The sequence below is a fragment of the Nothoprocta perdicaria genome, unplaced genomic scaffold, assembly GCF_003342845.1.
Source record: "Nothoprocta perdicaria isolate Ctin4 unplaced genomic scaffold, notPer1 scaffold_438, whole genome shotgun sequence".
In the NCBI taxonomy this organism is placed as follows: Eukaryota; Metazoa; Chordata; class Aves; order Tinamiformes; family Tinamidae; genus Nothoprocta; species Nothoprocta perdicaria.
The window spans coordinates 142,508-158,950 of NW_020455686.1; the positions used below are offsets into that span (position 1 = coordinate 142,508).

Genomic DNA, 16,443 nt, shown 5'->3' on the forward strand with positions numbered 1-16,443 from the left:
CCTTCCCTTCCCTTCCCTTCCCTTCCCTTCCCTTCCCTTCCCTTCCCTTCCCTTCCCTTTCCCTCATTATATACAATAAGAGAGAAGAATATGTACAAATCTCCATAGCTATTGTGGGAAACTTACTGTGTATTCCTATTTGGAAGACAGAGATTTGAAACTTGGCTAATTATAAGCACATTTATTTAGTTACCTGTTTTGCAGACTAGTTCTGCCACAGGTGAGCTGATACACTGTTTTCATCGTCTCCAAATGCAAGCTTCTCTGTTCATATCACTTAGGATATCTGAGGCCCACAGTCAACAGCGTGTTGTTAAGTTTTCCACTCTTCCTCTCATATACTCAATGTTGTTCATATTTCGAATGGCCTTGGATCCTCTGTTATCCTAGAAGATCAAAAGTTAAGCATTATGAGTCTGTGGATATATGTGCATTTGTACACAAGCAGTAATAAACAGTATGATAGTGTTCCCACAGGAGGTTAGAATGGCAAGCAGCAGTGTATCCCATGTGAGACTGTCCAACGGACAGACTGTTTGCCTTGTGAAACTACTTTTACTCTTTATTACTGAGGGAAGGTTAGAAGTTTTCCACAAAGAATACAGGCCTTTGAGAAGAACATGCTCCCATTGCTTCATTCTTAAAAAATGAAAACCCAGAGGCTATCGAAGGGAACCAACTTAGAAGTACATGGACAAAGCTGCAAAAGTCCTTGAGGACCTGGGCATGTAGATCATATAGAGCCTGGGACCCATTGACCTCCAAGCAGATCAAGTTAAAGAATATGGGATATTTATACATTTACCTGCTCCTATGTATTTTTATATTCATATGGAAGAGTTTGCTGAAGTTCTGCAGTCTTAAAATAATCCCATAACAGGACAAGTATAATGAACTCAGCCACTGTTGTGGGCTCTTTCTAACTGAATAGTAAGTGTTTCAAAGCAGCATTTAAAATAGTAATGTATTTTTTGGTGGAAATTTTCCTTTCTATCCTCTTTTTCCTGTGAGTGGTAGGCTACTTATGAGCTGTCTGGATTGTCTGACTCTCTGCAGGCTGTTACCTATTACTTCACTTTTCATTTTGAAATATATGCAAACTTCCATCTGCTTCTTGAGCAGAAGCCTTCCGAGATCTATGTAAGCATGAGATTTTCATGCTGAACAAGCAGGTTTCTTAGGTCTGTGTGATTTTATGTAAATGCCTTTTGACTTCAGCTTTCCACATTCACATACTCATTTGACCTCAGTGTTGTGTTTTAGATGCCACTCAATGTTATCATTAAATTTCTATAATGTTTGTAATGCAATTGGACATCAATGTTATGCACAAGTGAGGGCACAGCTGATCAACAGTAAAATCTAAGGTTTCTGTTTTCAGCTAGAGTGTATAAGCCTGTGTTATGAAGCAGATGTTTCTGCCTCTGAGGCAACTGCAGTGCTGAGMTATTTTAAAGACAAATTGTTCTACACAAACAAGTAATTTCATAATTAATTCTACTTTCAGCCTTTCAAGACTGCTCTTTTTTGTCATTGAGGAAAATCAGTGCCTAAAAAAAGGTTGTTCATATAATTCTCATTTCATCAGATAGTGTTTCAGTAGCAAACAATAATGCATTCTGACCAGAGGTGACTTTTGCAGTGATCTTTACCTGACAMAAAGAGGTAGGATGTGAGTTGGAAGACTAAAGGTTGTGATTATATAACTAAGAAATTTGCGTCAACCTGACCCCATTAGGCGCCTTGCTTAGAAATTTTGTCTTTCTCTGAGACAGGTGATGTTAACATCACTCTTTTTTTTTCATGCTTTCTTTCTCCCGCCTGTCCCTATAAACTATATTTATTAATTAAGCCTAGGACAAACCTTTCTCATCTCAGAGACCCTATCCGTGCAGCTTCTCCTCAGAACCATCTGTCAGATTTGTTGCTGTTTAAGGATAAGCAAGCTACTTGGACTTCAGTAATATACACTCAAGTTAGCCCTGTGAGTATGAGAGGCGACTCTGTAGAGCAGAATTAAGTGGTGCTGGCAGCTTATTGTGTGTGCTTCTAGCATTTCTGGAGGAATATTTTTATATTTTTTTGCAATGTGGTAAATATGAGTTACTGTGGTGACTTGTGATAGCACTTTCCTGTTCTGGTTGTTTGAAGTGAATTTGGGGGAAAATCTGGAAGACCCAAAGTTGTTAGCAGTTCCTGAGTGCCTTAGTCTGTGTTCTCACTACAAAATGGGAGTGTTACTGGTCCAAATGAAATCCCTTCTGCATTATAGGCAGTCTCATTTGATCATCAAAGTAGCATAAGCTTAAACCYTGGCAAATTTGGGTGATATTTTTTGGATAGGTATAAATGGAAGGGAGAAGCGTCACATGTCAAAGTGTGGGCTCAGCTGGCTCTTCAGTAAAGATCACTAAAGTGCAGCAACACAGCCCAAAACAGGGCAGTGCTAAATTGACATGCACAAACCTCAGGTGAGCTCCATATAGCACTATGAGAGTGTACAGTGGAAGCTATACAGCAGCTCTAAARTGGCAAAGGGATAGCTTGAGTCAACAGCTGTATGTATCCAGCCATAAAATTATGACATCTGTAGTTCCAGAGATAGATCTTTTTTAGCTCAAAAACTCAGCTAAGCAGTGTGTGTGTACACAAGTATACCTTTGATGTTGGGCACTTTTTTCACATCGTCAAAACTCTCATTGCTTTGACTTTGACTTTCTCTTTCTTTCCTTAGTGGATGAGTTTTTAAGTATGCTTTTCAAATAGTTATTAAATGGATGTGATTTTTTTTGTGTTTATGTGTTTTTAAATGTTGCTGGTATCCAGTTCATAGTATACAGAACAATTATTGCATTATAAAAATTACCAAATGAACATCAAACCTGAATAAAGTGATTCTGTGGATGCAAACACGCCTTCAAATGTAGCAAAGTAAATTTGGGGTCTTGAAATAGCTTCTTCTTTTGTTAGATAAGCAGAAGCTAGTGGTGCTGCAGAGTTTTATCAATCTTCCCTGAGGGAAGAAGGGAAAAATCACTAATGCTGACAGCAGGAGCAATTGTTCTGTGTGGCCTTATGGATTTAAATTTCTTTTTTATTTCCACATTGTATATATATTCACAGTGTGCACTCCTGTGAGTTTGTGTTTTGGACTGTAAATGCAGTTTAAATAATACAGCAATATTTCTGCTCATCTGCTACTAAAGAAAAATCTTCTGAGATTTTATCTCTTGGCAGTATTCCAGAAAGTCCTATATTCTAAAAAAAGATATTGGGAGGAGTGGTAAGGAGGGGTGAGGAATTTGGGGATTTAATAATACTGCTCCTCTTTTATGTAGGTCAAAAGTTCTTGTTCAGACATATATATCATTATCTTCTGCAAATACTAAGGGCATATTGATTCCAGTAGCCAAATAAAGGTCATATCAAGTAATCTGAAGTCCGAAGGTGAAGTTCTGGTGTCAGTCTTTCCTTTCTGAGTGCTATTCTTCTTGAAGAATAGAAATTAGTAAGTCTTGAAGAATAGAAATTAGTAAGTGAAGTGAAGATGGAAGCATATGGATGTGCAAAGAAACACATGGTTTTGGAAATCATAACCTGCATATATATATTGTCTAAGCCTGGGAGAAACAGTCAACCTTATTTCATTAGAGAGATGTGACAAAGAACAAACTTGTAAATGTTGTGTTTGCCTAACTCTAAGTCAATGAATACCTCAATACCAAAGACTTTTTTTCTTTTTTAGGAATTGCTGTTTCAGACAGACTAATTCTTGGCAACAGCCACTCATCCGAATGTAGTTTGTAAACCAAATAACYAAATGAATGGGGTTTAGTCTTAACAGTAAGGGAAAATAAGTTTGTGGAAATAGGAGTTTCTCTGTTCCCCCTTTCATTCCCCCATCCCCCCCAAAAAAAAAGAAAGAAAGAAAAAAAAAGAAAAAGAAAAGAAAAGAAACCAGCTTTTGCTTTGAGTTGACTTTACTAATTCTGTATAGTGATAAGTGCACTGTCAAATTTCTTGTCCAGACTGTTCAAAACAGTATTTGGTCAAGTTGACAGCTATTATGAAAGCCTTTACTTGAGCCCAAATCATCTTTTCATTGCTGTTGAAGTGCCTCAGAGAATATGAAACAAAATTGAATAGGCTGCATTTTATAACTATTAATGAGCCTTCTTTCTAGGTATATAAACTGTCAGAAATGGTAAAACATCTCTGCCTATTTAATATTTCCTAACCTTGCCAGATCCCATCAGTTTTTGACAATCATTCATGTTATGTCAGTTTTAATGCTGTTGAACATGGTACAAAATTTCCCTTGGCTTTAACCTACTTTTACCGTTTATGTGAAGTAACTTTTTGTTAAAATAAATGAAAGCTACTTTTTCCCACATAGTTTGTAGCTTATTTTTATTCTTCACATTCATGACGTATTGTGATTCCTGAGCAGTTTGAATAAATTAATGCATARATGAGTTAGATATTGCATAAATAAAATCTAAAACATCTTCTGCAAAAATACAAAGTCCTAATTCAAGAAGGTCCTTGAGAATGACTTAATTCTAAGCATGTACTTAGGTCTTTGTCATGCCAGTTCTTTTCCCCAGTTTAAAACCAATTCTGAGTTCAAGTTTAACCTAAGCTTAAACACAGGCTTATGCACTCTGCTAATTCTAACTGTTCAAAAATCATGAGTCAAAAATTTAAAATCATGAGATTTAAAAAGAAGCCAAAATGAAGTAGCAACATTTTCAAGTGCTTTTATTTGCTTTGTGATCTTATGTACTCTGATAATATACTACAATTTTTACCCACAGATATAAAGGTCAGCAACTTACTTAACCACTTCAAATAAATTATGTAACTCAACTTCTAGAAGCTGCTCCTTCAAGAGCACATCAGCTGACTTGTACATACACACACAAAAAGGGAACTCTCAGCATTATCTCAAAGTACCTAGTGCTGAATTATATATTAGATCGATTACTACAATGAGGAAACAAATATTTTAACAGACTACTCCTACCAGGAGTAGCTTTTTCTCCCTAAGCTTCTCTCAGGTTAGATGTGAATCAGCTCTGATCCAGAAACTACATAACTAGGTGTGTTGCTATCTTAGTTTGCTATGTCTTGCCATCTCCCTGACTTCAGAGGCTAGTGAGTAAAATGCCTAAACTCTCTAAAGGAGCTAAGCTGTTTTCATATTTCACTCAAAAATTCCAGTAATACATGTTTCTTTCCTTTTTTTTTTTTTTTTTGTACATTAAAATACCTTATTTTGCATATTCTTTTTATTTTTTTTCCAAATGTCTAAATAATGGCTTAGATTTCCAATAAAATTTTTCATATTTATTTCTTTTTCATGCCATGGATATTTTTGTGTTCATCAAAGCAGCCTAGGAATCTTGATTTGAAACTACTAACCTGGAGAATTTGCTCCTCCCAGCTCTGACTCTTTTTTGATTATGGTCTATTAATGTTCCCAAAGGCATAAATGTGTTTGTGACACTGAAGCTTACTTTCAAGACAAGTAAAACAAAGCATTGCTATTTTGGATTGGATATTGATTTCAAGAGTGTGCACAAAGTATTCAAAAAAGTCAAATGTTTGTAAGAGGCTCGCATCAGCATCAGCTCCCACCATCTCAATGCTGCCTGAGGGTGAAATTTGTTCCACCTAATTGTCAGAAAATGAGGAGTCTAAAAAATATCAGTCATTTGTTGTTGCACCAGGGTGAGACAGATTCACGTATACAGAGATTTATTGGCAGGCTTTGTAGCTGGTGGTGTACATAGAATCTAATAGAGTCACTTTAGGGGGAAAATAAGAATGACAGAGGAGAAAGAGAGGAAAGGGAAAGGCTTGCTGAACTTCTAGGTGAGGTAACTCAGAGTCTATCCTAAAGAAGGCTAGGAGAGAATCCTACTTTATATATACACTTCTGACAACATGATATTTCTAATGTAAAGCAATGTTATACCTCTGCTTTCACAAACCCCTATAGAGGCCATGCTATTGGTAATACAGTATTTCCTGTTGGYATATTTACAATTATCCATAAATTATCAGGTTTAGTGGAATTTCTGTCAAAGTGACATATTGTGTAAGGAATTGCTACTCTTCTAAAATGACCCGAGAAAAAAGCCTGGTCCACATGCAGCAGCTCTAGCATTCCATCTCTGCCACGAGCCCAGAAAGGGCCAGTATGCAATAACTGAGAATGATGTCTAAATATTTCAGCAGCTCATGTCATTATGTTATCAGTTATTCCTCATTTATCCAGGCTTATTCCCACACGGCTTAGTGAACTGCTCATACCGGTAGAACAGCAAACCCATTAGCTGACAGACAGGTGGGACAATGTCAACACAAGGAATCCCTTCCATCATGGAAATGGTTAGAGACACACACATACATCTAGTGGATATGGGCTAAGAAAGCATTCTAGAGTGATTACTGACTGCAGCTCTGTACTTTTATTCTCTTCCCTGTCTTCTTCCACCTCCTGTATCCAGTTTTTAAGTTGGATTCGTCTTTTGATTGAATATCACTCATGCAGATTGCTGTCCTGTTAAGGTTATTCTGATATATACTCCCTTTGTGCAACTCCCTCTCTGAAGATCAGGCTGTGAGGTCAAGACAAGTCTGTGAGGTTGAGGAGCTGCCTGCTGCTTCAGCTATGTTTCTAGTTCAGGAATGAAAGGAATAGCAGGGATAAAACTAGTCCCATTACTTTTTAACATASAGTACCTCAAGTGCAGTACACTGGCTCATCGTGTCTAGTGTTGCTCATCCCTGCTTCATTTAGACGGCTGCTCTCATTTTTTGCAGAGTGTTGCAGTAATCTGTATTTCACAATATCCTGTCATGCACCTGCAAGCATATGGATGCCAACCCAATCTCTTGCAGCTGGAAATAAAGCTTTGATAGATTGACATAATCAGTAGTCCACATTTTAATGTAGTTCTGTGGCAGTTAATGCTCCTAAGGAACCTGCATCTTTATTTGTATATATACTATTTATATCAGTGGTAAGACATATACTTGATGACCAGTGGTGAGCTTTGTCAGTTKGTCTGTAATCTGTAGATAATATCTTCAACTGTCATGTAGCAGCACTTTTTAAAACGTTTTTGTCAAATGGTTACCATTTTGCAGGTATAAAGATTTAACAGACTAATGTTTTTTGACAGCTTAACTAAGTTTGAAAGCATCAAGCATCGGCACTTAGATAATGACACTGGCAGGGATGTTTTTATTGCACTAAATGCCAATTAAATTACTGATTTCATAATTATAAATCAGCATGTTACAGCAGATAATTAATGTTGTCACACTCAAGCTGAAATACTTTATATAAGCATAAGTCTTCCCTCTGTTGATTTGCTAATTCAGGAACCAGAAAATATTGCATATCATCTTTTAATACTTTAATCTATATCTTTCAGGATTCTTTCTCCAGCGGGCAGCCATAGATGCAGCATGCTCTTTTTCATGACTCAATTTGACGAGTGTGGACAGTGATCAGATTGGACATCATAATCTCCAGTGARATAACTATTCATTTATTCATTATTTAACTATTTAAAACTAAGAATAGATTTAGCAGGGGAAAAAAATCCACACACTTAAATATAATAATAATCACCAGATTTACCATTTTAAGAAAAAAAAAAAGCTTCTTAGTAAAAAAGGTAGTTGGCAAGTCACAGTAACAAGGACTCAGTGCAGATAGTTCTGCCAGCATTGATGATTTTTTTGCAACCGTTGCAACATAATTGCTCTAAATTATGAATAAGATGAGAGTTATGTTAGAATAAGGAACCTGGGAAGCATAAATAAGGTTCCCAGTATTCTTGGCTAATTGGACCTATTTGTGGTGAAGGTGATAGAGTCTTCCCATTGACAAATCACACTTATGAATGGAAACCAAAACTTAATGCAGAACATAGCGCAAAGTACATAATGAAGAATTATTTTCCATATTTGGGCAGTGAATAGGGTCTGCTAAAAATTTTATTTTGCTGTAAATTCTGTATGTATAAATCTCAGCTCAAGTTAAACACAGTGAAAGTTTTATTCAGAAACAGAAAAGCTAATGGTGGTTAACCATGCATCAAACCAATGCTTCTACTTCTAACCGCAGATGTGTTTGATTGATTTTTGCTTAGGAAGTATGGGGCCAACTCTCAAGGCAGTTCTTGATGGTATTAAAATTGCAGCTCCCTACTCTGAGCAGAGCATCATCAGATGAATAAACTTCCTGTGTGAATGCTTCTTCCAACTGTTTGTTTAAACTGGGCTGCTTTGCAACAAGGAATACAAAACTGCTGAGCCCAGAAGAACAGTACAAGAGGCTTATATTTGGTTTAAAATTAAAGATATTCAGTTGATATTAGCCAGGTTTGGGATACCAGCTTCTGCTCCCTTCAACTGTTTATTCGTCTTGTAGCCAAGATGTTGTGGTGGTTTTGTGTATAAAACAACCACAACTGCCATCATCACTGCTGTAAGAGAAATAAAGTTTGCAGGAGCCTATCCAAAATTGTCCATTCTGGATTTTAAGGGGACCTAGCACACATAGGATCAAAATATGGTCAGAAGTCTTCTTAGATGACCATTTGTCTTCATAACCTCTAACAACTAATGCAAGCATGCACAGTACTTAAAGCAAGCCTCCTACTTGGTTTACTTTCTTAGCTACTTTATTTCTTAGCTTGCTTGCTTTCCAGATTTAAGAATTCTGCTCTTAAAATAGAACTACCTCCCTGATTATTAAATGGAATCTTGAACTTTCAAACCTTAGTTTTGGAACCATGGAGCTTTGAGACTAACACAGTATTAAAGGTGCTAGGACCTGCCAACACAATTGCTCATTTTTATACCAAGGAAAATCAAAGGGAGTACTTCAGGATTGTATAGGTATAAAAAGACAAGATTGTATCAACTCAGAGTTTTATGAATAAGAGGATATGAACCTGAAGAGGCAAAAAAATGAAAACAAATTATATTTGAATTAAGTTTTCATCAATAAAGAGGTAAAYTTTTTTTTATTGTGAAATCTTCTGTATTAAATATAGTGGAATACCAAATATAGTTCATTAATTACCATGCTCTCATAGGCCAAAAAAAGAATGATATGACTGAATACTCTCAGTTTTCTATSTACACCTAGACTCACTCATTTATAAATTAATATGGCTTTAAAATATATAATTTAAAGCATTACTCTTGTGTTTTCTGCCTGTCATTAATGATTTTGCAGTCCACAATTTCTAAAGTTAAAAAATAAGCACATTTTTGATTATGGAAACAGAAACAACACTATAAATATGTATATGCACCTAAAAGTTAATCAGTTCACTGTCCTGAAATTAGCTGACTTGTTTGCCTTGGTGTGTAGCCAATTAGCAGGAAACCAGGGACATTGTCAGTTGACAGCTGGAAAGAGATCCCTAGCTTTGCAACATACGGTTCTCTGTGTTGTACAAAACCTTGCSCTGATGGTTTTAATGTATTACTATTACTTATTAGAATTTTCATCAGCAATCTGTCTGCAATTTTTTTAATGAGCAAAATATACTGAGAGAACCTTGCAAGGAGCTGTCTTCCTCAAAATGATAGTTATTTAGTGGCTTTTGGGATGACATTCCAAACAGTTGTTGGAGGTGTGTGGGTTAACAAAACAAGAAAAATCACGACACAGGCAGAAAAGGACTAAGGAAAGGCATTTTACTGTTCAGAAAACTGCATAGTTCATTTTTGAATACAGTACTTTTAGAAATTTATTAAAGGAATCTAACTTTGAAAGAAAATATAAATWCTTTTAGCTCTAGATGTTTATTACTATTTAAAGTGGTTGTATTCCTGAGGGTCAAAAGTAAATTCAAATACTTTATTCAATAAACTATTGTGAACAGACGACTTTTTCTCTAGCACAGAATATATAAACAAGAATATAGTCCACTGACATTGCAGGTGTGATATACATACATAGTTTGTTTCTTTTAAGATTTGGAATAAATCCTAGTTGTTTTTCTAGTGTATTATGCTTGAAGGGCTGGATAAATAAAACAAAATATCCTTATAAGATCAGAAAGCTACGCCCCACCAGAGTGAACAACACTGAAGTGGTGTTATTTATATTCTGTCCTTAACTTCATTCTTCTCTAGAGATGAATATACTCTATAGTATAGTACATCATCTATATATTCTTATATAGAAACAATATAATTCTCCTTATATTTATTATACAGCCCATAATAGCGGCATGGATGCTTTGCACTCCTGAAGTTATCAAGACCGAAAACAGCAGCCAGTCAAAACTTAAGGTAGTGGATAAGGCTAGAGTCATAAATAAGAGCTCTGTGAGAATTATACACAAACGATTCAAGATTAGTATTGATCTATTTTTTGCATTATTTACAGTTGCCCTTGAGTGTGTGTGCATAGTTTTAATGGAGCTTAGCTGCATTAGGATTCAAGCTAAATATCACATTAGAAGCCCCCCAAGGGAGAACAGCTTTCTCTGTATAGTAATAATGGAAAACACATATCTGTGGTATACTAAAGGTGACTATATAACCTCCTGTGTTGGCTGCTACATAGATTAACGCATGACTGTTCAAAGTAATAGATATTTGTTGATAAAGTAGAAGTAATGGGTGTAGTTAATGGATTAAAATTAGGTCATTTCTTCCTTTGTCTGGAAAAGTTTTGTCACTGAATTAAAACATTAGGAGAATAATAAAAAGAATTTTTTTTCCAGACAAATATGAAAACAAAAGTGTGATGGGAGTGGATGACCTTGCATGTTTCACGAACTTAAGTAGGCTCCTGCTGGCAGAGAGCAGTTGAAGGGCAGATAACAATCYCGCTGTTATCATCAGGGATCGCAATCACTGTCACAGAGCTTGTCATATGCTCTCTGAGGGAGCAGCAGTAGAGAAAAGTGCAGATCCAAAATCAGCATTGTCTGCCAAAAAAAAAAAAAAAAAAGGCAAGAGAGAGGATTTCTCAGTGAGCTGGAATATTCTGAAACGTCTGCATCCCTCATTTGTGTTTTGGCAGTTTGAACGGTTCCATGAACAGAAATGCTGGATGTCAGCATTTTCTCTGAGTAACATTATGCATCTTGCTGTGAAGAAAAAGTTTAAATGAGATGCTGTTCTGCGCAGGAAAAAAGATGGCCAGGTATGTGGGTGTAGCCAATTTTTTGCCAAGGAAGTAGGGCAGTGTTTGCAGCAGGAATTTAAGGCATATTTTCCCATATCTGCAACATTGATGCCAGCGTACCCATTTTCCTCCAAAATAGTGGGATAACAGGAGATGTGGTGCCAGCACCTCTTTATACCACTTTCTTTCAAGCACACTCTGCTTTTCCAAGCATGCAAGCTATAGAGATAGCAAAATAAATTGACTCTTATCCATTAGATATTCTCCTTTACATGGAATAATCTTTGTTAASCTATGTTAGCTTTAGGGGACGATACCCTATTGCAGTATAACTAAGACCAACTCCAGCTTCCTTGAGAATCTATTACCCCAAGTTAGGAAAAYACGGAAAAGGCAAATTCATTACTGATTAAGAACTCAGGACTTGTAGCATAGATTTCATTGACATTTTTAACAAGGAATTGTTACAGAAGAACCAGGTGTAATACAAAATGGCAAAATTGTTCCCTGTGCATTTCCAGCATCTTAGCTGGAAAGCGAAAGACAGTAGTTGAACAGATATGTCCTCTTATTCAGTAGCATCATGTGGCTGGTATGAATGTCAGTTCAATGCATTTTCTTGCTTAGTTATCAGATACTAGTTGTTCAGTCCTTCCAAATCTTTGCAGCTTGGGACTTCGATCCCTCTAGTTCATAGATCTTGACCCATTTACACTTAGTGACACTTTGGAAAAAGATTCGGTTCAAATTTCAGGTAACCACTTTCGTGCACACTTTTGGGTGTTTGGATGAACTAGATGTCTGAGCTTCTATTACAGTATATACCTCACTAGGCATTAAGGGAATAGTCCTTTATTTGGAAGGTTATGTTTTTGCTTTTGTGTTTGTCGGAGCTAATAGAAAATACTAAAGAAAATCATCCTCGTTAAATAACATTTACTGGGTRTCAGTTCGTGAGAAGAAATCAACAATTGAGATAAATTTTTGCAGGCAAAAAAATYCTAATAAACATAAGAACTTGAGGAAAAAAATAACTTATTATCCTGAATATGTCTGTCTAGTGTAAAAATGCATTTTTGTACATTTTAATGTAGAATCTCATAAGGTTTAATCACATTTTATGAGGCTTGAGAGCCCAGTGACCTGAGGAAGGAAAAGAGAGTCAGACAAAAAAATGTCTTTTACTTTTAGGTAAGAGTATGCTTTTTTTTTAGTTTAAAATTGCTTCCAAGTGCCTACAATCATGGTGAAAGATAGTAAAGAGCAAAGCTAAAGGGGATCACTGTATCATGGTAATATACTTGAGATAATGCATTCGTTTTCAGTGATTTGAAGGTTTAGAGGTGAAATAGCACATTTGTATCTAACCTGGAGGATTCTGCTGAGAAAGCTTGAAAGCATGGCCATAGCTGTACAGCTCCTTGAACCAGCTCAAATGTCTACATCATATTGTCCCTCAACTAGGGCTCCAAAATTATTGTCAGGCAAGAAGTGCGAGAGAATGAGATATGTATCTCTATCCCCTGCAGACATAAACCCTTTAACTTTATATGAGTTTTCCTTCTTAAAATTTAACAGGAATGTTGAGATTGCTTGCTGCATACCAGACAGTTCTCCTACAAGACAGCAAAGCAAATCAGATTAACGGGAGTGGATGCAGCAGACTGGTGTTCAATAAAAGCATCACAGCCAGTGCCTATAACATTAATAGTTTTTCATCCTCTCCTGTTCTTTGGAAATATTTCTGTCAAATATATATTTAGTATTAGTTTCTTTAAGATATCAGCAATTCTTTCATGTTGTGAGGATAACACGTGTCGTGAGGGAGCACTGCCTAAAAGAGAAGGGCAAGTGATGTCTGAAATATCATTTCTCCTATCCACTTGAGGTTGTCCACAGCCTTGCACACCATCTAACACACCTCCCACAATACATGTTCACCGTCGGCGTTCAGTTATGCGTTCCCCAACGTAGTGTGGAACCTCAGTTGAGGTCCAGTCTCCCCTCACCACACTGAGAAGCCATACTGCCCAGAGGTTGTACGGATCTAGCTGAAGATGGCTGTGAAATTGCTCCACAGATGTAGGACACTAGGTCATCTTCTTTAGACAAGCTGATCTGAGCAGAAAACGTATATCAACTGATGTAATGGGGAGTTGATTTCAGTTCAGCATGCCAGCTAGCTATAATTTATGACAGAGATATTTGTAAATTTCACCCTAACCTATGCAGATATCACTTGCACTTTCTTATTTGGTCTGCCAACCTCCATGCACTTTTCCAGCCTCTTTTTTTTTGTTTAATCACACTTGTCATATTCATTTACTCACTCCTCCTCAGTTCTCAGCTCATTGTAGGTTCGTTGTAGTTCATTGCTTATGTTAGTGAGATTTGCACATATTTCTTTGCCTAGTGCAGGATTTTCTGTTTGCAGAAGTTGATCACCTATTCAGTTGCTACTTAGATTCTCGATATTTCCTTCAAAAGCTGTCATTGCTGAAGGTGTTTCTGCTTTTATATGTTGTTCCCTATTTAATCCTTGGTGCATTGTATARGATTGTTGTACATATTTTGGAAATGAACGTCATTCACTCCAGTGTTTTTAGRAGAATACACTATTCTAGTCAACAATGAAAGAACTCTTTTTTTGGTTCCTATACTAATATACACTTATCCACATTACAGAAGTAATAAAACATTACATTACAGAAGTAATACAAGTTCAGATAGAAAGTGATATTTTTTCTGTAGTAATWGGTCAGAGAAGCACATCACCTCAAAATTATATTACAAGCAGTTCAAAGCTGTCTTTCATGACACATTTATTATTTCATAAATGTACAATAATACKTTTTGTGTATTACATAAGGAGATATGTGGGGACCTAAAGATAAATCATTCTGATCAAAATCAACTTTAACAGGGAAAAAARAATATCTTTAGAGTGCTTTAAGACCAAAGCTAGATGAAGCACTTCAGATCAGAGAAACGTCTGGTTAGAAGACAGATCCCTTGCTTGAATGAATTAATGTCATCACAGATTTTGAATTTTTCACTTATGATATTTCGGGCTCTGTAAAAATTCTTTGATGAATTMATCTTAATATGTTTTCAGATTGCATTGAAAAATGATAATGTTACCTTCTGTCTTTAAAAACTATCAGGCTATGGATTCCGTTCTATGAATTTTTGATAAGGTAGTTCAGAACAAGGAAAAGAAGTAGTGTCTGCCAACGAATCTTATGAAGTCTATAACCATTGTTTAAATGTTTCCTTTGTAGAGCTAAACCAGATCATGCAAAAAGTCCCAGCAGATCCATGAATAAGAAATACATTTTGGCTTATGTATTATTTACTGCTCTAAAGGTTCTGCACTTCTTTATGGGCAATAGATCCCAATTTATTATAAAAGGAAAAATTCAACAGCAATTTTTGCATTACTTAGCTTTGTCATTCAGTTCTGTCCTGTATACAAGTGTCATATTATGAAAGCCAAAGCTGCAAACCAGCATGTTTTATAGCAGCTGGTCTTGGAACTGAGGTTCCCTTGGGAAAACTGGGAAGAAATCCTYGGGGTCCTTCACGCAATTACACAGGCACCTGGTGGATCTGTCAGGCTTCCTGGTCTGTGTGTCCTCCTATGAAGCTCTGTTTTACCACCTGGCTTGTTTGCAATCCCACCTCCTTTTATGTCATACAAATGAAATGAAYGGAAAAGTTTCCAGTTTGTTGCAGCTTGAGCCCTGCAAAGCAGCATACTGCATTGTCAGTATACAGCACCGAATTGAGCTGCTTTATCTGCACAAGTCGCATTTCGCTAAAGTAAATCTGATAAACTGGATTTTTAGAACTTTGCTCTCTCATTTAAAGTGCTCTCTCATTTAAAGGCTTCAGTTTTCTTCCTGATGAGAAAAACTGAAATAATGGTAATACTCTTTCTTATTATTTATCTACCTTCCATAAGCATGAAAATATGTTCAGAAAGTGCGTAATAAAAAGTTAGATAAAAATGTGAATAATATTACAGAACTATCAACCCAAAAAACTTAAAAGGTAGAAACAATTCTGTGAAATCCAATCCAACCAAATCTAATCAACGCAGAAACAGCTTTGAAGGAAAAATTAAGGTTTTTTAGACTTACTATTTATTAAAGATGCCTAGCAGCCTCAAAGGAAAATAAAACAGTTATTCCTCTTCTGAAAGTAGGTACAATGGGACACTAAAAATTGAGAATTCCTCATTTTTTAAGTTGTGTATAGTATTCTGATAAAAAAAAGAACTTTAAAAGAAGTAAAATAGCTTTTTTGGCTATTTTAGCTATGATTCACTACAGAACCTCTCAGAAAATCTTGTATTACTTGTTACAGGCACTTCTTTTTCTAATGATTCATAGTTTTGACAATTTTATCTATGATATCAAAACTACTTTGTGTAAATGCTCTGTGCTCCTTTGTTCCACTGACAATATACAAAGTCCCTGTTATACCACCTGGGATGTTCCACTTCGTGAACTTCAAAATTTATAGCTTCAATCACATGTTTAATTGATACATTTTATTAAACAACAATGCTTTAGGAATGTTTTCTGCTACTCCAGACACCACTAGGATGAAGAATGACAGCATTTTTTGTTCATTTAACTTTAAAACAGTGTTTTCACTAGCTGTTGCTGAAAACTACAATTACTTTTCATCTGTGTTTACATTCTAGATATGTTACCAAATGACTATAATTATGTAGAAAAGAAAGTKATGATTATATGGTGGGCTTTTACATTTCAAAATCATAGAAATATTATAACATTATGCGTCTGAGTTACCATCACAAAAAGTGAAAGGTAAGAGTGGCCTTCCGATCTTAATTCACACTGTTAGTAGTGTCTTTAAGGTCTGTCTTTTCTAAATAGGCCTTGCAGTATCTATCAAGTGAGCACTGTGGATGATTTAGGCATCTAATAGTAATAAAAAAAAATGTTCCAGAATATCATAACTCTATATAAAAATATTAAATTAGCAAACAACTAGARTCTCTGAAATATCAAATTGTGATCTAACTCATATATCTGGTCAAGTAACCATCACCTAATTCAAATCTGATCCTTTGTTGTATTTTAGTTGCTGATACAGTATAGATTTCTTTTCATTATCAATCAATCAAGAAAAGCCTGTGGACAAACTGTGTATACTTTTGACTATGCATGTATATACTAACTGGACAGACAAATTAGGGTTTTTTTGGTGTGTATTACTTAGTTTCATAAGCTGTT

At 35.9% G+C, this 16,443-nt stretch overlaps 1 protein-coding gene across 5 annotated transcripts in view; it reads left to right on the top strand.

Annotated features, from left to right (window-relative positions):
- Positions 1 to 16,443, top strand: part of HS3ST5 (heparan sulfate-glucosamine 3-sulfotransferase 5) — a 179,959-nt gene that overhangs the window by 64,046 nt on the left and 99,470 nt on the right. Inside the window, exon 1 of one of the 5 annotated variants that reach the window (XM_026046339.1) lies at positions 7,529 to 7,548. The exons of the other annotated variants lie outside the window; for them this stretch is intronic. The gene's annotated coding sequence lies outside the window, so the exon portion shown is untranslated. Of the gene's footprint in view, positions 1 to 7,528; positions 7,549 to 16,443 lie in introns of those variants that run through there. 5 annotated transcript variants of the gene reach the window in all.